Genomic DNA, 25,105 nt, shown 5'->3' with positions numbered 1-25,105 from the left:
TTTCATTGGGGCTGAAATTCCGAGGATCCGGATGGCTGAGGCATGGGTTTTTCTCAGTTTTCTCCTTGTATAATGTGAATACGATCCAGTTTCTATTAGAGAATCCTTCACGAAGGTATCCTATTCCTTAGGCAGTTAACCCTGAGAAAATGCCTTTACCATAATCATATAGTCTAACCTAAACTTTTACACTCATATTTTTGTGCAGAATTGATTTTATTTTTTTTAAAGACCTTCGTGCAAAATTTTATTCCATTATGCCTGATGAAGGTATTTCTCCAGCCTTCTTGGCATGCCTTCGTGGTGTGGTGGTCTGCACGCTGGGCGCGTATTCCAGAGGTGCACGGTTCGATAACCGGCGAAGGCGTTGCTCATTTTTCACGTATCTTGCTTCCAAAAAAATCCTACATTTTTTTCTATGAAGTCACTTCAAATAATATGGAAACTTTATCATTGTGTATAAAATTTGTCGACTGTCAAAACAAAATTATAGAATAGTTTTTAGAATTTCTCAGACTAGACAGGATTGCTGGGGAATTTATTTCATCCTCTATAATTTCAATAATTTCAAAATTCAGGTTAGATGCTAGCAACATTAGAGATCAGAGTTATGATGGAGCAGGTAACATGCCATCAAAAAAAGTTGGAGTTCAATATTCGGATGAAAGCTTTCGCACCAAAAGCAATGTATGTGCATTGCACTTCTAATTGCCTGAATCTCGTAATCGTACACTCAGGCAAAGAAATTCACAATATGCTAAACCAATTAAATTATTTATAAACAGTCTTGAACGAAATTATATTCTTAGTCAAACTGTCAATCAGAAGGCGTCACGATTTAGGTCGACGAAAAATATTACTAGACCTTTGCCGGACAAGATGGGCCATGCAGCATAAGGCGAACTAGCATTTTTATGAAAGCTTTTTCGATATCATTGAAGCCCTAGAGCACATTGTGTACTCAATAATCAATCGAGTACGCAATGTAAGCAAGACTCTATGCTTCTGCTGAATTCAATCATTTAATCTGCTTTCATTGTAACATTCTTAACACATTATCTATCTCATTTAGAAGGAATTACAGTTAAACTTCAGGGGCAAGCTTTGGATATTGTGGAAGCCTACACCATGGTCCAGGAAATAATTGAGTTTTATATTTTTTTGAACGTGACATTTTTTTTTCCCCAATGGCGGGCCCTCAGCCGACTTTGGCTGGGCCACTACTAAAGCCAGAAGTGGTGGTCACTTTATTATGGAGGAACTGAATAGGTAGGCCATCTTTGCCTTCTATGTAGGGAACGGACAGTTACAACCATGCCTTCTCCGGGATTCGAACCCGGGCCTTTTGTTATCGCAGTCGGTTCTTCTAACCACTTTACTGTCCCGGCGGCGGCGTGAAAAGGTAGAAAAGAGTTTTGAGAGTATTTTTGATCATGCTGTGGAAATGTGTGAAAGATTACATGTAGAGCTTACGCATCATTCGAAAGCAAGTCTGTCGAAATAGTACTCATTGTGATTCTGTGTTTAATTACTACAAAACTATATTTTAACAATCCTTTAACTTGACCAGCTAAGTTTCCCTTCAAAATCTCAATTTTCAAATTTGGAAAAGACTGCATTATTCTTGTTTTGCATACTACCATTAGTTTACGCTGATCATGTAAATGAAATTGCTGTCAGTGAGTTGAAGGTGACATATTAAGATGATTTACCCTATCCGGAACTTCTAAAAGAAAAGACATGAAACGTTGGCGACGACATTTTATGTCTATTCCCAAAGCAAAGCTCCCAGACACACCAGCTTTGGCTTTAAAAGCTTCAAATAAAAACTTTGTACCAAATATTAATGTGCTTTTGCACAAAGCAGCTACACTGCCGATAACATCTTGCGAATGTGAGCTTTCCGTAAGTGCTTTGAGAAGGTTACAAAATTATAATCGAGATACTATGACGGAAGAGCGCAGAAGTTTTTTGGCATTAACGCGTATTCATTATATCAAGGAAATATGAGAAAAAGTTGAGAAAGTTATTGATATATTTGCCAGTTTACAGCCACGAAAAATGAAATTCAGGAATATTTTATTTGCCCAACCAAAGTGAAAGGCCAGAAACATTTTTGCTTTCTTTTTCTTTTTAGTCCAAAGGGATTTGAATCCCGAAGGACTATTAGTTTCGTTTTGGCATTTTGCGTCGGACGGATAAATGTCGGTTCACTTTTCAAACTGTTGCCATAAAATATTAGAGTCCTGCATTATATTTGAAGAAATTAAATAATGAAAATCTGCATAAATGTATGTATATTTCTCACATTGTCATAAAATAACGGTACATAGAGTCATCGAATTTTGAATAACGTAATCCTCCAACGAATATGAGCATGTGGAAGACCAAATTTAAAATTTGAAATTTGTTTTATGATCGATTTCCTATTTTTTAAAACTTTGACGAATTTTTGATTAACAAACTCAAGGATTTCAAAGCGAGCAATGGCAACGTTGTGCAGAAAAAAACATTTTTATCTCCAGCGCGTGAGTCTCTGTATCGGAAATTCTAAAGATATGCTCGTTTTAAAACTATTTTGCGATATTGCTGTTGCACTGGATCTTATGGTTTAAGTGCGAGGAACATGATATTTAATAAAGAAAGGTAACACACAAAATGTTAAAAAACGCCCCTTTGGACGTAATTTAAAATCTGAAACATTTCAGATTTTTTTTTTTTTTTTTTTCCTTTTTATTTGCAATTTAATTTTTATGTCCAAAATAAATGATGCACTCACAACGTTTATGTATTTATTTCAATATCTTTATTATGTAACTATATAGAATAGAAATATCGATTTTATATATTTATTTATCTTTATAGGAGTATTATGAAAAAGTAACATCAACTTCAAAATTTTTTTAGCATTCCTTTGTATGTGTATGGTGTGTACATCAGAAATGAACGTAAAATACTAGAAGTACTTTTACGAGCATTATTCTATTTTTGTTATTTATTACTTCTTTTACTATGATTTTTAAAATTTTTTTAATGAAAGTTAAAGCGGTTAAGGTGAAAAACAAAAATACTGAGTTATGCATTTAATATGTTTGTAAGGTAATAATGATAAATACGGTAACTAAATGCATTACATAATTTTATTATTAATAAAATTTATAATTATTATTTATATTAAGATAACTGTCATTAACATAATATATTTGTCACGTAATAATTACCCATATACTTGAAGATACTGTAATAGGTAGAACAGTATAGCCATAGGAGTCGTAGCGTGCACCCCCCCCCCCGTATTTTGAGCTGGCTACGCCCATGCACTCTGTTAACCAGCTCTTATATGTTTGTAAGTTGTGCATTTTTTGTTGTAAAAATGATTGAATTATATTGTTCTTATCTTCCGGTTAAGGTTTTTATGCCTTCAGTAAATCTGTATTTTATTTCAACAAATCTTCAGTAAAAGATTTGTGGAGTTATCAACAATTTAAAAGTTGTTTAAGTGCAGCTAAGCCTAATGAATTTGGGATGGCGGACATGTTTGTTTACATTTAAAACTTGGCAAAATAGCGGATTTGTTGCCAATCTAGAGAAACTAAGCTTCCCAACAACGAAGATAACGCCTTTTTTTTATTATTGCGAATTAAATTATGCTTATCCATTCTGGAATTTATTCGAGGTAAAGTATTTAAGATTTACTTCGTAATTTTTAATATAGATATTTTGAGTTTGTATGTATTTTTGCCCTGTCGGGAAGTGAGAACTGAATTAATTGAATGAGAAATACTGAATTCTCTGTAAAAACTGTTTCTTTTTTGTTTTCTTAATTTCTTTTATACATCGTTTTAGATTTATTATAGTATTTGAATATAACATGTGGCAACGATTAGGTAATTCTTCAAATGATATAAATTTATATGCAGTCTGATTTATAATATGAACGAAATGTTAAGTGAAGTGTTCTATTAAGTGAAGAGCGCCAGAGTGTCGCTGTGATAAACAGTTAATTTTAAAGCGCGCAGTTATTCTATTGTGGTTTATACGCTATCGACGAAGTAGATTTAATTCAATGCAATACGTTTAAATGAAGAGCAAGAAAAAATGCGTATAATTTAATATTCCGTGCAAAGAAGTCATGTGGTGTACACATCAGATTTTTTTTCTTTATGTGCCACTAAAAAGAATTTTCCTTTTGTGATTGATCGCATCACTTATTCTTGCGTTAAATATTAGTTCCGGATAGTTTCAGTTGTCGCATTGTAAACAAAGTTATTTTTTTCCTGACCCTGAAAAGAGATATGAATGATTGCTTATATTCCTGCAGTTATCGCCTGGGGCGCCACCTGTCGACTGGAATGTCTTACCTCACGTCAAAGGACAGCTCAAATCACTTACCCGAAAAATTTTATCGATTTTCGGTGGTAATCGAGTTGCTTCCACAAAATACGCAATAAGCACTGAAGGCATTATTTTTATATTTAAAATATCTAGAAATTGTAGTTGTATTAGTGTGTTAAAATTATTTAATTTTAAATATTTTTTATTCGTTGGGGAACAATGTTTTCAGTCTAAATTATAATAAATTATAATATACATTTTAATGTTAGCTTATGAAATTAATTTTTCCCGGTATGCTGATCATGTAATTGTTGTTCCTATTAGAAGAAATGTAAAGTGTCCCGTGACTTGTTTTGAAAATATTTAACTTTATCGCATATTAATTCGAACTATTGACTTTTAAAAAAGATTTAATTTTATGCAAACACATCTGCTGAATTGTTCGAAGACCTTTTATTTGTAGTACTAGCAGGAAAAGATTGATATGGAATAATAGCAAGTATCAAAAGTTTTTAACTTCGCTAATTTTTCTTGTCCTTTATGCTTGATCAGATAGCCTGGCTCAGTAAAAGTAGGCGGCCAGTGCAACTCTGATTAAAAATCCAGTTATAACCACGTGCAGTGCTGATAAGGACCACGTGTTTCTGAGACTCCTTCTCCTTTATTTTCTTCTTTCTAGTTATTTCTTTCTCCTGATGAGGAGGGACCCTTAGCTGCCTTCGAAATCGATTGAGTTTTTCATTATACTTACGCTAAATATAAGGTTGTTTTTACGATTTTGATCAAAAGTATAGTTAATTTTTTTTTTTTTTTTTTTAACTGCGGCACTAGCCATTTTAGGCTTAGTTAAAAGAAGTAGAAGTTATAGAAACGAAACATAATGAAAGTAAACGTTGTTTGACAAGGAGTTCGAAGTTCATGAATTTAGTAGTACTTGATTGGAATACCGTTCATTGGTTGAAAATTAATTAACTGTATTTTCATGGTTGCGTTGTGTATCTTAAATGGATACTCCTCGATTTTCTAATGAATCGAATAATGCTTTATATAAAAATAACTAACAAACGTGCCTGTGTCCTGTCCAACGTCAACCCTTATTTTCAATTCGAAGTGATTTGTCTCTAATTTGTTTCGTGTGTTAAAACTGATGTTAATTCGTCCAGCGCACGGAGAGAACTAAACTTTTTTTTACTACTCTATGTTAACTCGTCGAACGCCCAATAATTTTGCTTAGATTGTTTTTGATTACTCTCATTTTCGAAAACATTACTTGTACAGCTGATTGCGTCCACGCCATATCCTTTTTTTCCTCTTCGCCATTCTCTTTTATTCGCAGATTTTTCTGCTCGCATTCCTCGATCACATTAGCTAAGATGTTCATTGTCACTGCTAACGATTGAAATGATAACTAAAGTAAAAATAAATAATATTAAAATAAACAGTAACTAAAGAAGACAATTCATCTCATAGTATCTTAAAACTAACATCAAAACAGTTCTCAGAATGTCGTCCCTTGTGGATCGTGTTTAAGACACCCGGGTACCTGGGCGAATCCTACCCCAAATCGAAAAATACAAAGCTTCGAAATAGTATTTAGGTTATTTCGAAGCAAGTGTAGTGAAAAATGAGCAACCGCGAAACCGTGCCCAGCGTGCAGACCACCACACCACGAAGGCATGCGAAGAAGGTGGGAGAAATGCCTTATATACTCTCCCTTTTTAAAGGGTGACTGGGGTTTTTAAGGGACCCAGTCGCCAACTCCTGGGTGTGGAGAATCATCATCCAACACCCTTTTAGTTCTGGCGCCACTGTAGAGACATTAGGTATTTTTTTGGAAGCAGGCAAGAAGATAAATGAGCAACGCCTTCACCGGGAATCGAACCGCGGACCTCTGGAATACGCGCCAAGCGTACAGACCACCACACCACGAAGGCATGCCAAGAAGGCGGGAGAAATACCTTATAATTTAAGATTGATTATAATAAAATTATATATATATATATATATATATATATAATTAAAAGCTAGGTCGTAAGTACAATATTAAAAAGACCAATTTGGTCTAAAAATGTTTTGCGCAATATGCTGCAAAATTAAGGAAATGAGAAGAGAAATTGTAGTGAGCTCGCCAAAAAGTTACCAGGAGCTGTGGCTCCAAGAAAACGTTCAACACAGTTTTTTAACAAAACAATGACATTGAAGGGTGAAAAATTAGGCCACACGCGAAATAAAATGTAAAATATAAAACACAGTAAAATACAAATCGATGGAATTAATGGCAAAAAATACAGTAAAATACCTGTCGATGTGACAAGTTAAAACATATAAAAAAACCAATCGATGGAATAAGTTAAATGAAATAAAACAAATAAAAACATATGAAAATTATAAAGCGGAAAATGGTAAATTAGGTCAATTCGAAGTCCAACCTGGCTTTTCAAGGGAAATTTCTGGCTAAACGTCGAACCAAGCTTAACTCCATTACGCGTTTCGCCGAAACAGACAATTGAAACTTTTGCGTTACGAAATTTTTAATTAATTAGATGAATTGTCGAAGAAAATTTTTTAGTCTCAATTCTCTGTTCCAATTTCCCGACGCGTCCGCACAAAATGACACATTAAGGTGTAAAAATAACGTAAATGCAACTCCGATGTACAGCTATAATTAAAATAAAAATAAATAGCGGTCTGCTATTAATCAAAAAATATACAATAAGTACGGGCTGGACCTGCAAGCTTAAAGTATTAAACCTTTATAAATTTTAGAAATCTGAAATTCAATTTAAAAGAAAAGAAACAAAGTGGGTCTTGCTAGGACCAAGAAAAAAAAATTTTTTTGTTGTTTTTTGTAAAAAAAAAAACATAAAAAACAGACTTGTGGCTATGCAGCCTTCTCCATCGTGAAGCAAAACTGAAAAGGGGTTGTAATTCCCCTCTGTGTCCTTCAACGCTTTCCCACTCGTCGTGTGACGCAAGAAGGGGAAACAATGTCACTGGGCAACAGCCAATGTGATAAGACAGTCCGTTGGCGGGAACTCGCCCCCAGTACTAAAATGGGGGTCGAAAGACTCAGAAAGATTTCAAAATGGCGTCAGTCAAGTTGTTTGAAGAATAAGAACTGTTTCTAAAAGTGAAATTGGCTAATTCAGCAAAAATTACTTAACATGGCCACAAAAGTAAGAATAAAAAGGAAAAAATAGTCATTTGTTAATAAAAGTCGTAATTCTTCAAACTAGAGGGCGATCAAGCTACAATGAAAAACGAAAAGGCCCGATTTGTTAATAACAGGAGTAGAATTGGCCATCAGAGTAATTTTAAAACTATTTAAACAATAGTATTAAAAGTATTGTGCCAAAATTTTTTTGGAGCAAAGGAAACGTAGTGACAAGAATTATCTGTACATTTTTACATTAGATTCTCAGAATCAGCCATCCACTTTATACCGTCCCATTGGGCTTTAAGTATAAAATATCACTATCTAACTCAAAAAATCTAAAAATTGTTAAGGTTAATGCCAGCCTTTTTTTAAGGTGTTTTTAATTATTTTTTGAGGAATTAGTTTATTTTTCAAAATTGTCACGAAGGTCATTTCTTCTTGAAGGTGTTTTGTTGTATTGTAGATTCTTTTTATTCTAAGTAGCTGTAAATAGATTGTGTTTAAGATGACTTTTTTGGAAATATTTGAATTCCAGTTGGTTAATTTTAGTGTTGAAAAATCGAATTACCTTCTGTTGTCGTAAATATATATAGAATTATACAAATATTTCTTTTCTCTCTCTCTCTGCTAATAAAAAAAAGGATTAAAATTTGTACTAGGAAATGGATAAATGGCGAGAAGCATCAGAAAGCGTTGAGCTGGTACAATGAGCAATGGTGAGTAAATGCGAAAAGTCATACCAACAGTGGAAATGTAGAATAAAATTTGCATATAAAAATACACATCAGTAAGAAAAGAAAACAAAGTAATAATACATTAATCTTCCATAATAATTCTAGGATTGAGAATAACCATAGGCCGTCTTATGTTTTGCACGTTATTATAATCGTAATTGTAAATTCGCAGTTCAGTGTTGTAACTATTTCTCATACGACAATGAAAACTTTTAGCAAGATGGTAGTAAAAGGTTTAACAATGCCAAGCTCCTCATGAATAGGGTTATTACGAATGTATCACGGTGCGTCCGTAATCTGTCTCAGAACACCATTCTGGGCAGTTTGCAACTTTTTCTTGTAAGATTTACACGAATATGACTAGACTGGACAAGCAGAATACAGCATGGGCCGCAAAATGCATTTATAAATGAGCAGTTTGTTATCAATATATAGAAGGCAGTTAGAGGGTAGAGTCTAGCTTTATGCATCCAAAACTTCTGGATGATAGAATGTTATACGAGAGAATTTGTGAGGATCATCCCGAGATAAGGGTCTTCTAAGGAAAACTGGCTCGTATCCACGTTACACATTGGGAAAAAACTACGAAATCGCCCATGCAGCCAGCCCATTCGCAGTAATTCAAACCCGGTCGAACTACTAGTATTCAGCGACTTTACTGCTCGGCCTCTGTTGGGCGTCCTTATTAGGCGAGACTAATAGCTGTTTGAGACAGACATATGCAACTCATCGTGCCATTCACGGGCAGTAAGAAAACTTATGTGCCAGGCAATTCCAGCTCTTTGGAAATATTGGTTCAGATAAGCCAACAATTGGGGAGGGGGGATCTGATCCAGTGAAACATGAAACGTACAAGGACGCAAAACATAAAAATTACAAATTACTAACACTTGAATATTACTAAATGCAAACACCTGAAAATTTGTAAATGTTAATAATTGAAAATAATGGAAAGCCGTGTTTTTGCAATGTATACAGACCATGCAAAGTAATTAATTACCATCTCGCTCGATGGTAAATATTTCGAGGAGCTTGCTTTAAACTTGGTTATCCAGCGATAGGTCATAAATTCACTAGGCTAGCTAGATGCCTCAACTGAGAACTTTCCAACTTTGTAAAGAAATTATGCGCTATTGTCAGTCATGGATATTTACAATTTCCATCTCTCTGTGAATTTATGTGTTCTTAACGAACCATGGAGCATTGATTATCATATATGAGAAAGAGATTAAACTCAGGCGTGTCATATATAATGCGAATAATGAAATTCACAGCTTTTACATTAATAAGATTTAGTATTTCTCATAATATCCATTTTTTATGGTGCTACGTGTATATTATATCCATGCGCAATTTTTGTTTTTATATGAATGGAATGGGAACATTTAATAAAGAATATGTAGATTAATTTTGTTAATAAGTAAAGTTAAAAAAAAAATCAATGTATAAACAGTTGTCAAAGTACTTTATACTTTTTGACGTTTTCCTGTTGCTGTATGATTATTTTTAAAAATACATTTTCTTAAAAATTATACTGCTTTAAAAATATAATATTCTTAAGAATCTGAATATTAATAGTGATATCAACGATTGAAAATATTCAGCGTTGTTCGGCATTAATTTCGAATGAGAAGTTTCCGTGTATTTCGAGTTGCAAAATCGGCCTTTTTATTCAAAAGCAAATTGGGCATAGCTGTTTCTGATTATTACCATTGGGCAAAGCGTAAGATCTTTAATTTATTTCTCGAATTGAATCAATCTATTATCAAACTGAGCGATTTAAAAACAACGAAAGTACGTCTTAATAATTGAAATATTTATTTTACCTTTTTAAAATAATTAACTGCTATAAACTAAAATACATTAAATTAAATAATACACCGATGTGATAATTTTTATGAACATTTTCAGCTATTTAATAAAGTCGCTTCTAAAGCCATTTTTACGTAACTAGTACACAATCGTTTATGCTTTTTACTTTTTTGGGGGGAGGGGGGATTTTTAATGGTAAACTCTTCTTTGTGGTTACTGCAATCTTTCTCTGAATACGATTATATTTTTATCTGCATCTTATCTGTATTTACAACTGATGATTGATTCACAACTAAACAGTGATAGTCACCGGTTATGTCTATTGATACGGAGGAAGGAACAACAAACTTAATGAAGGGATATGTTCCACTGAACTTTTTTCTTTCCTTTGGTCAGTGATTCCGAAGAAGAGTGCTGGCCTGGTTGTTCTATATTTTTTCCTTTTTGCATCCTGGAAACAGGTGTACGTTGGACCAGGATATGTTTCAGGTAACCTGCTGCTGGCAGCCGGATCTTCTTCTGTAGGTCATATATGGCGGCAGTCTGCCTAGCCTGTAATTATTCACTGGTCAGTTGCTCATCCACCTTTTCAACGTTGTATTCTATCACTTCTATCGCCATAGTTCATGTTACTTCGTGAAATCTATTTTTTGTTTAATTTATTCTTCCGGAAAATTTTGTGTAACGAACCTCATCACTGACTTGCCGAATTTGTCTACCTTTCATTAGCGGGTAAGTTGAGTGTTTTTTTTTAATGTTTTCAATTTAGTTTTGTTTTATTTTATGCATAGAATATAAAGCGTCCCAAACTAAACACAAAAATTATATAACATTCGATTTTCTTCCCTGTTTGTACATCGTTATTATTTTAACATCGTAACATTTGTACTTCGTGATTGTTTTATTTTCAGTTTTATGTATTTTTGTTATTTTAAAACGGTGATTGTTTTTTTCAGGTAAACCTGAAATAAACAGTATAATTTTCCAAACGAAATATAACTCAATTCTATGAAAAAGAAACCGTTTCGCTTACTGTGAAATTCAAATAATTAGCTGATTACAGTTGATGATTGATGAGAAATTAAAATAATCAACTAATTACAAATAGTCAATTAATAAACAATTAATGAATCAAGAATGTGATAAAAGGGATTATAACTTCTTCTATTTTTTAACCGTCTGAATTAGTGTATTATTAAATACATTTTTTCAGAAACGTAAACATCAAATTCGTATTATTTTTTTCACATCCCATTTACTATGATAGCTCGAAAATTCAAATGTCAAAAGGGCAGAGTTTTAGTTGTAACATCAGTGTAGTTCTTAGTCTTTGAATATAATTTAACTTTGATCGAATATAAAATACGATTTAAAAGTATCTGAAGATAGCAACTGAATTCAGTATAAAAGCTAAACCCTGTATAAAAGCATAAAACAAGCGCTGCAGAAACAAACTGGCGCAAAAAATGAAAAGAACATGCGCAATAGATACTGATTTACAAACTCGTACAAAACCCAATAATATTCTTGTTATTTCCCATTCTTCTATAAATCTTAGTTATTTCTATTGTAAGTTGCTGCATACTTTAGAATCTCAATTTATGCGCCAAATATAATTTTAAATGCTTTTACTTTTTCGGTTGAGGTTGCAGAATTTTAGTATTTTTCTTTTATTGAATAATAAAGAAATAATCCAGAATTGCATGTCATAAGTTTTAATTGCAAATTCCATCATAACCTTCTTTGTAGAAATCTTTATTATATTTTTTTAATTAGATATATTGTATCTCACAAAAATGATACGACATTCTTAGCTTTCGGAAAGAATGCCAGTTATTATTATTATTATTAAGTATAGATATATTGTGCCTCACAAAAGTGATAGGACATTTTTAGTTTTCGGAAAGAATGTCAAAAACTTCAAATGCTCTAAGTTAAAATTATAAAACACTTTTTTTTTTTTTTTTTTTTTTATTTTACTTCCTTGTACGAAGTAAAAAGGAAGTATAGTAATCGCGAAAAGCTTCAGGCAGCATATTTCAACGAAAGTATCCACTTTGACCGCTTTTCGAATGCAATTTAACGATGTTTTTGCATGATATCTGTACGTAAGGACAGAATAAAAGACTCTTTTCCTCCAAAAAAACTAAAAAACTGCTTTAAAATGAATTCTGAAGAGAATTTTTCGTGGCGTCTGTACGAACGTATGTACGTACGTATCTCGCATAACTCAAAAACGAGTAGCCTCAGAACGTTGAAATTTTGTATATAAGACTATTATAACATGTAGATGTGCACCTCGTATTTTGGTTTCAGTCGGCCGCGCCAAACATATATAAATATATTTATAAATATATCCCACTCATCCGCGCCAAACGTATATAAATATATTTATAAATATATCCACTCTGTTACCTGGCTCAGTGATCTCAGTTTCTTTACTCTTATATGTTTGTAAATTGTACATTTTTTGCTTTAAAAATGATTGAATTATGTCGTTTTTATCTTCCGGTTAAGGGCTTTATGTCTTTAGTAAATCTGTATGCAATATTTTTAGAATTATCTACAATTTTAAAATTGTTTAAGTGCCGCTAAGCCTAATTTGATGGCGGTCATTGCTCTTGTTTACATTTGAAACAGCTGAGTAGCGGATTTGTTGCCAATCTAGAGAAACTTAGCCTCGCAACAACAAAGATAACGCCTTCATTTATTATTTAAATCATGCTTAATTCTTTCTGGAATTTTTTCGAGGAAATAAGCGTTTAAGATTTACTTCGTAATTTTTAATACAGATATTTTGAGTTTTTATGTATTTTTGCCTTCTCGCGAAGTGAAAACTGAATTAATTGAATGAGAAATACTCAATCGTCTGTGGAAAACTCTTTCTTTTTTGTTTTGTGTGCTTAATTTCTTTTATACATCGTTCTAGCTTTATTATAGTATTTGAATAGAACATGTGGCAACGATTAGATAATTCTTTAAATGATATAAATTTTGTGCATTCTGAGTTATAATATGAACGAAATATAATACTGTTAAGTAAACCTAGCGCCAGAGTGTCGCTATGGTAAACAAAGTGAATTTTAAAGAATACCTTTATTCTATTGTGGTTTATGCGCTGTCGGCGAAGTAGGTTTAATTCAATCCAATAAGTTTAAATGAAATGCAAGAAAAAATGCGTATAATTTAATATTCTGTACAAGGTGTACACATCAGATTTTTTAAGTATGCTCTTACATGGCTCCTTCCTTCCCTCCCAAATATTTTTTCTAAAATAAAATATTGAACCTAAAACTTTATATCTTGTATTCTAAAAGGAAAAATTATGTCGTTAAAAGTCCTTAGAGAGCACTGAAATTGAAAGTTGAACCATTTGCAACAGAGCAATAAGTAAAGTTATCATATTATTTTGCGCCGAAACAATAGGTGATACCTAAAAAATCATCTCGTTGACTTTTTCAGTACAGAATTAATGTTATTTTAACACTTTGTTGTCCTTGCTGCTTCAAAACACATGCGACCTTAAATCTGCAACGAAAAACTGAACTCTGTTATAAAACTTACGTAAATATAAAAAGGGACAGCTTTTATAGTACTCTGTCAGAAAGATGCAGGCATAAGATTTCATTTGCTTTACACCAAACTGAAATATTACCTGCATAATGTATGAAGTTGCGCGTGCCGTTATGAATGTTGGTTTTTAAAATAAAAAACTAATCTTCATAAGTGGTCGGGCACTTCTATATTGGTGCATCTTGATGAAGGTTTCTATCTTTTCGAATAATAGTCGACTTGCATAACAGTGCTGCAACCTTTTGACGACGGCATTATGAAGCGGTCAAGTTTAAACCATTTAATAATTTTTGATTTAATAAAACAATTTAAAAGCATCACTGAATTTAAAATGAATGAAAATTTAGGAGATTACCAGAACTTTTAAAAGCATTACACAATTTAAAATGAAAGGAAACCTGGAAGATTACCAGAACTGTCCTGTAAAATACAAAGAAATGTTAGCAAAAATATTAAAGTAATCGAAGAATCCGAAATTTCAAGAACTTAACTAATTATATAGAGTATATGTTAATCCACAGGTTACTGAAATATACATAGGCGAAGTAATCTAGCGTGCTGGATGTAAGTCATTGTTAAGGGGGAGAAAAATTCAGAATAAAAGACGGAACAAAAAGCTTTTCTTTTCCGAAATCTCATGCAAAATAAGACTTTTAGTACCAGAGTACGATAATATGATTAGATCGTGGAAACGATATCCCCCCCCCATTGTTTTATTACGGCGTTGCACGTAATGGTATTGTCTAAAGGGAGGAGGACCTTTAAGGGAAATGCCTCATATCCACATTACATACGGGGAAAACCACGAAAGTGTTGATGCAGCCAACTCGTTCGCCAGGATTCGAGTCCCGGACTCAACTACCGATGTTCAGCGCCTTCACCGCTGAGCCGCAGGGGGGCCAAAAATATATGCTGTAAAGTAATTTAAATCCTTGGTCAGGATGGTTAATTTATATTAGGTTAAAGAATCGAAGGGGAAATTTTTTTTAATTGGATTTAATGTCAGTAACTGAAAGACCATCGGTGGCCAAATAAGACCGCTGAACACTGGCTATTCGATTCGGGTTTAGAAACCAGGAAACAAGCTGTCTGGTCCTTTTTTTCGGGGGTGGGGGCGGGGACCTGCCAGTTTTCCTTAAAGCCTTATTTCCACCATGAAGGCACCCTTCCCTTAAGTATCCCTTGCGTGTTTTGCCGTGATTCATTTAACAGATAAACATTTCAATAGTTGAACATGGTGGAGGTAAAGTTGTGATATAGAATTGTATGTCGTCCGTTGAACATCTAAGCTTACTGATGGTGTAATGAATGAGTACAAACATATTGACATTTTAAAATGAAACTAAGTAAGAAAAAATTAATATGTAAGATAAAATTAAATTGTAACAAGGCAATGATCCTAATATTGCTGTGAATTTGCTAACATAGTCAGATATTTTCACTGTCTTAAAATAATGAAAATATTTCTTCAGTGTCCCGATTTCAGCCTCATCGAACGTATTTGGAAGAAATGGGAAATAAAAAATCGAATATTTGTGTAAAACAACAACTGAAATTAGCAATGGAAAGTGAGTGAAACAAAATTAGGTTGGAAAATCTAGTTGAATCTATGCGGCTGAAGTTAATAATAATCCAATAAAATATTACTGAAGACATGTTTTTCTATTTTATTTGGCAGAATACTAAGTGTCGAGCATTATTTATTATATTGCGAAAAGATCTTTCATAAGCGGACAAGGTCCTCGCAAGGGACGATGGTGCTTGTGCGACCATCTTTTGCAGTCCTTTATTATTTGCCAGCATACTATGGAGAAAGGGAGTGGAAAGCACCTCCCTGGTAGAAATTTTAAAAAATATATACTTTATAGCTGAAAATAATAATTAATGCATTTAATTTCGTATTTGTTACTTTAAATAATTCCTGTAGAGTCATTAGGATTTTTCGGAAGCAGGAGATATGAAAAATGAGCAATTCTCTTGCCGGGATTCGAACTACGGACCTCTCGAATTCGCGTCGAGCGTGCTGACCCCTACACCACGAAGGCATGCTAAAAAGGCGGGGAAAACACCTTATGTACTCTCCCTTTTAAAGAGAGACTGGGGTTTTAGGGGACCCAATCGCCATATCCTAGTGGTGAAGAATCATCATTCACCAGTTTTTGGTCGAGCGCCACTGTGGAGTCATTAGAAATTTTCGGAAGCAGAAGATGTGAAAAATGAGCAATGCCCTCGCCGGGACTCGAACCCCGGACTTCTCGAATTCGCGTCGAGCGTGCTGACCACTATACCACGAAGGTATGCTAAGACGGCGGGAGAAATACCTTATTAGATGGTGAACATGAGGTCAAGACGGACCTGCATGCGGATCAGTCAATGAAATATAAAATGTATGTGTAAACTTCAAGGAATATGAAGCAAAAATAGGCATCGATGATTAATCAAACATTTTAAATAAATTTAAAACTTTGCATACATTATTTTATTACTATCATTGTGTTATGAAAATAGTTATTAGTTATAAGACGTGAAATCGCGAATGTTCGTTTACGATTATTTCATCCGAATTAGGTTTCCAACTTGTAGCAATCCTTTTGTTGTTGTGACTTATCCCACCTGCTCGACATTAACATCAGATCAAGTTTCTGAAATCAGAACAAGCCCACGAAATTCATCGTGGTAAGGAGTGAAGATTGCGTCTGTCGTTGGCAAGAGCCATGGGCGCCGTACAGATGACTGTACGACTTTGCCCAGTTTCGCCCCCGTGATTGGGGACGGTTTCGAAGTTCTCCAGCTCCTCTTCCTCTATCATCAACCTCTCGAGAGGACTTTCAGCTCCCGATGTTTAAAGTGCCCCATGCCACACAGACACTATACATTAACAAACATCCATGCCTTCTTCGAGATTCGAACCTGAGCCCTTTGGTACGGCAGTCAGCGTCGCTAACCGCAGTCTCGGTTCGGCGGTGTAGCAATCCTTAATACCGAATGTATATTTCCAATAGTTTGTGATCGATATTTATCTTTCATGCACTTCATTAACAAAAAAGTTCTTTCACATAATTATGTCAATACAAGAAAAATTAAACACTTTTTGACATAAACCAGAACATTTTTGAATTCACCTGCACTCAACAAATCATAAACCACCGTTAAATACCCTTGAATAGAATTTTTCCTGTAACTAATGATCCGACTGCAAATAAATTAATTCTCACCGAATCTGAACTGGAGCATCCTGCACGTTACAATTAAACAGCGTACTTATTAAACATTTTTAATGTACTTTCAACTTTTTTAAAGTTTTTAAATCTACTACCAGATTCAGCATGTACCTTTTTTTCTATTTTTCAATACTTAACAATATCACCATTTCGGGTAGCAAAGAGATGAAAATATCGTTGCACAAGATTTCATAACTGACCGGATTATGCAATAAAAGGGCCGCATGTGGCCCGCCGGCCACTTTTGTCGACTCCTGCTCTAATGCATGTTATATTTCTCGCATTCAGTTTATAATCTAATTGCTATGAAATGTACATAAAAGTGCGAACAGATTATTGCAAATTACAAAATTATGTTATAATAATTTGTCTAGGTTTTCAGAAAGGTTAATACCGAATGTTTTCTGTGAGACATTGTAACTTAGCAAATTGAATCTCGTTTAAGCTGTGTCGTTATTTTGTTGCAAATTTGTACCAAGAAAAATAATGCGTAGATATAATTAAAATAGTAAATTTTAAAATGTGTACTGTTAGATGTATTTTAATTTTTATGACGAAAACAATTTTAAATGATCTCAAAGCAAATTTTAAAAATAAATTTCATGAAAAAAACCAGACTCCTGACATAAATAGGTAAAATTTCACTTATTTTACATATGTCACACCTTAGCTATATATTATTTTTCTGAAATTATTAATTGATTGATTCCCCTACTCCCTCTCTTCCTCTCTCTCTCTTTTTTTATTTTTTTTATTTTTTTTTTAAAGATTTATGTAAAGGAATTGATTGAGAACTAGGTCAATATTTCTATCTGTGAACATTAGTTACAGTAATGTTTATGTTTATAGGATAATTTGGAAATTACTTTCAACTCCCAGTTAACTGGGCCCTGACTTTAAAATAACACATTAATAAATAAATTAAAAAACGTAAAAGTTTGCCGCCCAACCGGTATAGTGGTCAGCATCGCTGACTGCCGTCCCGAAGGAAATGTATAATGTCCATGAGGCATTGTGTGTGTGTGGGGGGGGGGTAACTCCAAATACGTGGCGAGCCGAAAGTTCTCTCGAGAGGTTGTGGTAGGGAAAGAGGGGTGGGAGATCTACGGACCCGTCCTCTCGGTGTGCTCTCCATCAAAATTAGGGGCGGAACTGAGCTAAATCGCACTCTCACCTGTATGGTGCGCGAACTTGTAAACATACACCCCTTGCCATGGTGATTTTCGTGGGCTTGGGCTGAGTATAGGTCAGGCAAGTGAGGATTAGCAACTACAACAAGAATATAAAAATTTTATAAATTATTTTTTTTTATTTGGGAACAAAGGAAAAATTAATGTCATAAATTATCTGCCTAAAATTAAATTGTTTACGGAAAGTACAAAAAGGAAAAGGAAAGTACATTGGATAGATAGTAAATGATTTAACAGTCTTTGGGAGTTGTTTTTGTTCATAGAAATGAGTAATTGAATTATATGTTCTGGAATATATAAACTTTATAGGAAAAAAAATAATAAATAAATAAATAAAGAAGTTCTAACCGACATTTTTAGACCCATTTGAACTCGATGGCATTATTCAAATTCTGCAAATACTGTCTCTTGAATGTCATTTATAACTTAGTTTTTTCATTTCTGATGACGTTTATACTTCCCTTATTAGCAGTGCGTTACTATTATTACTATTATTCGCTAAGGAAAACTGATTAAGTTTATGTAACCAATAAAATTGTTCTTCAGATTAAGCTGTTTCAAATCACAGTTAAATTTTTATTGGTATTTTTCTATTAATTATTATGTGGTTTATCCTTTGTTCTTTCATTTTTGGGGCCGTTCACTAATTAAACTAACGTAATAAAAACAATAAACTACTAAAAACATTTCCATATTTCCATTCGTATATATTTTCAGGAAAAGTGCATTAATATACAATTGCAAATTAATGCAGTGAACTACAGAACACAGGTTTTTAGAGGTGGTCGTTTTAAGAAAGGATTGTCAACAAACAATATTTAAAAAACTGCATACATTGTTTATAGTTAGTTAATTATTTTTTGCGATATTTATTTTTGCGTGTTGTTTTTAATATTAACTAAATTGATTTTAAACATGAATTCAATAGTTTAGGAAACTTTAAAACATTATTTTAATTTTTTGTTGCTTTTTCAAAAGTTTCCATTTATTTATGTGTACTCGAATTGAAGCCATTTTCACTATACTTAGAGGTTAATTATAAAAAAAAAAAAAAAAAAAAAAAAAAAGACAGGAGATGAGTGCAACAGGAATATTAATCAGTTTTCCTTATAAAACTATTCAGTATGGCTTTTTATCTTGTTGAGACATTAGGATTTTTGGAAGCCGGAGAGATAAAAAATGAGCAATCGCCTTCAGCGGGAATCGAACCACGGACCTCTGGAATACCGGCTCAGCGTGCAGAACCACTACACCACGAAGGCTTATTCTAGTGACTGTTACCATTTTTCAGATACACAAGATTTTTTAATCAACTCGTCTTATGAAATTATCTAATAATTTCTATTAATTATCTAATAATATAATTTTTTAGCATATCTTGTGGTTATCAGTCAGGATCTATCAACTAGAAATTTAAAGGCTTTGCATAAAAGTTAATATTTGAGTAGTTGATAAGACAACGAACGACCAACTGTTCTGAGAACAATCTAATTCCTAATTCGTAATCCTTCAATATGGGAAACTTTTAATATTCTTAGGGAACAAACTTTTAATTGCTATTATAAATTTAAAGCAACTTAACGTGCCGTTCAATTTATTTTTACAGTTGGCTAATTCACTTTCTAGTTCATTGTAACGGCTAATTGAGGTTTGCGCATGCGCGTTTGCAATTTTCGGCCCACATTTCTATCCCCCTTCCTACTTACGAGTAAAGAAAATTGTGAATGGGGAAGGATGCTCGTATGGATAAATTAAGTACCGGGTCGATCTTTTTATTTTTTATTGCATTTTTTCTCCTCTCTCATAAACCTTAACCTCTCATTATTTTTTTTCTTCCTACCCAAGAGACTGAAGTTAGGGATTTTTTGATTGCATTGGTGGGGAATTTTGATTATCCCCAAGGAACCCTCGTGGTACCTGCGGTTTGTTGATTTTTCAGGTTCTTAGTCTGGATCGTGACGTAGGCTTTTAGGGCGTACTGATGAAAATCGGTGTCGGGCAAGGAATGACATCCAGAATAATAATGGGATGACGATAAATACAGAATGATGCTGCTGGTTGTTGCTTATGATTAGTGGTAATCTTTTCTTAGTGTTACGATTATTGTGATGGCATTTAAGTGTTTTTATTATACTAGAGGGCGGGTGGGAGATGGAAGAAATGTACATTTTGTGTTAAGTAACGGGTCTAGTTATAGTGATAGTAAAAGCTAATAAAGCAGTAAAATCAGTGGTACTGTGAACCATGTTAAAGTAATGCATTTTAATTTATTGGGTGGGTTGTTTAAATGATTACGACAAAGCGTGCAAGGACTGTGTACTTTACAAAAATTGTTTTGATGGACGATTTTCTGCAAGAAATTGGTTCATATTCATATTATACATGAAGAAAAATGCAGCCACCCGTTCAGCAGAAACTGAACAATTATCAGTGTTCAGCGCCCGTATTCCCGATTGCTAATGGATGTGTTTCAGTTAACTATTTTTAAGCATTTTTAAGTAGTACGGATCTGTCTTATTAATGCTTTAAAAAGCACCTTAAGGTATAATTAACAAGCTAGTTAAAAAGCGAACTCATTGTTAAATGGTGCCAAACAATTATTCTGTGGGTTAGGTACGCAAGTTACGGCGTTAGGCATTTTATTAGTCTTGAAACAGCATTTTGCGTCGGTTTACTACAGACGGCGTATCACTTTTTAAATTGTTGCAACCAAATATTATTGTCCTGTATTATATTTAAAGAAATTAAATTATGAAGAATCTGCGTCAATGTATGTATGTTTCTAGGATTATAAAAAAAGACGATGCTACCTAGAGCCACCAAATTTTGAATAACGTGATCTTCCATCCGAACATGGACACCTGGAAGGCCGAATTTTTAATTTCGAATTTGTTTTATTATCTGTTCCATATTTTGTAAAACCTGAACGAATTTTTGATTAACTCAGCGATTTCAAAACGAGCAATGGCAACACGCCCCCCCCCCCGAAAAAAAAAATTGCTCTATCGCGCGAGACTGCCTATAAGTTGTTTTTAAATATTATAAATCCCTCTCTATATATATTCAGTAGGTTCTTTAATGTACCGATTTCGATTTTGTTGTATAAATTTTATAAAATTTTGTAGTATTTTCAGTAGGTTTTTTCGCTAAAATTTAACTGCTTTCGTTTAATGTAATTGCTATAACTTGGTGTTACATGTCAACTTAGGAATTAGCTACAAATGTACTTTAAGGCTTTTGCTAATTTTTTATTTTCTTTTCAATCTAAATATATATATATAACTTTAATTTGCGTTTTACGAATACAGAATATTTGTTAAATTCAAATATTTATATAAGGCTGTTTCATATTATGTAAAACTTTAACGAATTTTTGATTAACAAATTGTACAATTTCAAAGGGAGCAATGGCAACACTGTACAGAAAAATAAAAATATCTCCAGCGTGCGAGACTGTTTATCGGAAATTCTAAAGATATGCTCTTTTTTAATTATTTTGTGATATTGCTGTTGAACTGAATTTTGTGGTTTAAGTGCGAAGAACACGATATTGAATAAATAAAAGTAATACACACACACACATACACACACACACACACACACACACACACACACAAAAAAAAAAAAAAAAAAAAATCCTTTGGCCGTTATATAAAATTTGAAAGCTTCCAGATTTTTTTTTTAAGATAAAAGGATGAAAAAATAAGAAACTTTTAGTCTTTTTCGTTTCTATTTCGTGTCATATGATGTTACCCTGCCATAATATTAATCCACAATGCGGACCGGTAAATTCCTCTATCTCTTTTACTGAATAATGAAGAAATCTATATGCAGGTATGTGCCTTGCACTCTGGAATGACGGAGGTACCTGGAGTCACCAGATCTTAAACATACATAGTCCTCCATTCGAAAATGTGCATCTATAGGCCAGGATTTTGAATTTCGAATTTGATTTTTATTTTTTCACTAGCAGCTTCGCTGCCAGCCTTCGTCTGGCTTTTAAATGTACCTGAAAAATGGCTGAAGGGAACACCAAACGTTAAATTTACAAACTGCGTAGAATTTTACTCTGCAGAACAACTTCATAAAAAAAATTATTACGTATAAAAATTACTATGAAATAAGCAATATCCTTTAATACAAATATTAATTATCCTAATAAATAAATTAACCAACTTCCCTTTGCAAAATCGTAAGAAGTCAAATGGTATAAAGGAAGTTAAGAACTTTGTTTCCTGAAAAAAATCACTCAAAACTTTTCAATATCTTAAAAACAGTGAAATAAGCAATAAATAACATAAAAGAATGCAAAAAACAAAAAATTCTGAAAAGAAAAGTATAATTAATGATATTTTATCTTATATTTTCAAGAGAAAAAAATTACAATGAAATAAGCTATATCCCTTAATACAAATATTAATTATCCTAATAAAAAAATTAACCAACTTTCCGTTAAAGAAAAAAAATTCATGCAAAACTTTTCAATATCTTACAAACAAAAAATTACATGAAAGCAACTCAAAAAACACAAAATTCCGCGCAGAATTTTACTCTGCAGAACAACTTGAAATATGCCAATCTCTTAAAAACAGTGACATAAGAAATACGATGAAAAATTGTTGCCAAACCCATGTTTCTAAAAGAATGAAACTATTGAAAATGATGCGATTTCATCAAAAATCTATCAACAACAATAAGACGGGAAAATTGTTGCCCAAATCACATTTTTAAAGATGTGAGATGTGAGAAGTGTACTCGGAAGCTTCATTAAAAAAAATCTTTTAAAAATACAATATATTATCATTTTTCCAAAATTCCTTTTGTAAAAGCAGTCGTAAGGATAAAAGTTTAACGTGTCCAAAAATCAAAGAAAAATAAACTGTACATTTTTAAAAATAAACTTTTTTAGAAAAAATCCCGTTGAAAAGGTGTTAAGCTCACTTTGTTAAATAAATTCGTATTTAATCGATTTATTGAAACACGAAATTTATTTTAAGTTCGTAAAATAGCTAAGTGCCTACGTTTCATGACGATGTGAACATGGAGTGTGTAGAGTAAAATCTCGCTTTCCTTTAGCCCATTATGTCTCAAAATAACGCGATTTCGTCACAAAACATAAAATTAAAAAAAAAAAAAAAAAAAAATCGAATTCGAATTTCGAAAAAATCGCTTCGAGGTGCACTGGCTCTTGTCTAGATGCACCTATGTACCAAGTTTCGTAGCCGTGGTTCTATTAGCTTACGCGCAACGCGAACGAAAGACACACACACACACACAGACAGATATTAATATGTAGTTTTATTAATATGTAGAGATATTATATGCGAATTTAAGGAACTTTTAGTTAAGATCTCAGCGATATAAAAGCTTTTGTTACTACTCAGCAAAGTATAATATATTTATGTTTCAAATTTAATTAGAAAGTTCAGGGGTCACTGAGTAAAGCGCAATATATAAGTAAGCTCCAGATTCTCTAACGAATAGAACGCTTGAAATTCGCTACGGTATGAATTTCATGGGAATGAGAATGGGAGAATTAAAAAGTAGAGAATAAATCCAACTTTAAAGTTTTATATATGTTTTGAGACTCGACATTAAGAATAAATGATTGGTTTGGTTTATTTAATAATGGCAAAGCACACTACGGCTATCTGCCTGAGGGGAGGGATGCCTTCGTGGAGGACTTTCTAAGGGAAATTGACTCGTATACACGTTACACATGGGGAAAACCACGAAAACGTCTATGCAGCCAGCCCGTTCGCGGGATTCGAATATCGGACCGAAATACCAGTGTTCAGCGACTTTACCGCTGGGCCGTGGAGAAAATACTGCACATCAAATAGAGAAATATTTGGCTTACCCTATAAAATCGCTCGAGATAAGCTTTTCCAGCCTGCATCAACGTATCTTTCAGAATCATCACTTGCTGGGTCTAGCCCAATAGAAAATACTATTAATGATATTCTAGCATCAGTTCTTCCTCAGGATGATATTACAGATGACTCCCCAGAGCACTTGTCAATTAGGCAGCAAACTTCTATTCCTAACACAGAGGATGATCCACAGATTACAATTACAGAAATTAAAACCACTCTTCGAAGTATTCCAAAAAAACGGGCCCCAGGCCCCGACGGGATTGACTATTCTATAATTCGTGTAATCATTAATTCCCACATCTTCTTTTTCTGTGATTATTTTAATAAGTTATTTCTTAATGGTGTATTTCCTCGTATCTTCAAAGCTGGAAGAGTGGTTCTTTTTCTCAAAAAAGGCAAAGATCCGCAATTATCCACATCTTATCGACCTATATGTCTATTATCTGCTCTGGGGAAAGTTTATGAAAGAATAATTGTCTACCGTTTAAAACATTATCTTCACAAAATTCACTTTTTAAGTGATCACCAATATGGCTTTAGACCAGGTAGGTCTACCCTACAAGTATTATCAAAAATTACAGAAGATATACATCGTAATCGCAACAATGGTCACCACAGTGCTTTCATCAGTATAGATCTTAAGAATGCTTTTGACTCACTGTGGTGGCCTGCAATACTGGAGGCACTTCGACAAGCTGATTGTCCTCAGAATTTATTTCTTGCATTTCAAAGTTACTTGTCGGAAAGAAAAATTATCTACTCCACTAATCATGGCATTATTACAAGACAACAAAACAGAGGCTGTCCGCAGGGTTCTTGTGCTGGCCCTGATTTATGGAATATAACATTTAATTCTGTTATTGCCGCAAACTGGCCAGCACATACCCGGGCATGTGCGTATGCAGATGATACAGTTTTTATCATTCAAGGACGAACTCGAGAAGAGTTGCAAAGAAATGCTATTGAAACCTGTGATCTCTTTTATAACTTATGTTCTAGAATTAAATTAACAATTTCCGAACCAAAATCGCAAATTTTATTAATCCCTAAAAAAGGAGGATCTTTGGTTCGACGGCCTCGAATCACCATTCATGGTACACGTATACCTATCAAACCGCAGCTCAAATTTCTCGGCGTTATCTTTGACGAGAAACTGAACTGGATGCCGCATGTTTTGGAACTAAAGAAACGAACTGTTATAATTGCA

At 33.4% G+C, this 25,105-nt stretch overlaps 1 protein-coding gene across 3 annotated transcripts in view; it reads left to right on the top strand.

Moving 5' to 3' along the window:
• Window positions 1-25,105, top strand: part of LOC118204554 (uncharacterized) — a 325,427-nt gene that overhangs the window by 160,947 nt on the left and 139,375 nt on the right. The window contains exon 1 of one of the 3 annotated variants that reach the window (XM_085818613.1): window positions 10,610-10,770. The exons of the other annotated variants lie outside the window; for them this stretch is intronic. The gene's annotated coding sequence lies outside the window, so the exon portion shown is untranslated. Of the gene's footprint in view, window positions 1-10,609; window positions 10,771-25,105 lie in introns of those variants that run through there. 3 annotated transcript variants of the gene reach the window in all.

Source organism: Stegodyphus dumicola, chromosome 6, assembly GCF_044657685.1.
Source record: "Stegodyphus dumicola isolate Sdum_Otavi_A_Nest chromosome 6, ASM4465768v1".
Classification (NCBI taxonomy): Eukaryota; Metazoa; Arthropoda; class Arachnida; order Araneae; family Eresidae; genus Stegodyphus; species Stegodyphus dumicola.
Note: the sequence above shows the minus strand (reverse complement) of the source record. Positions and strands in the feature narration are given on the sequence as shown.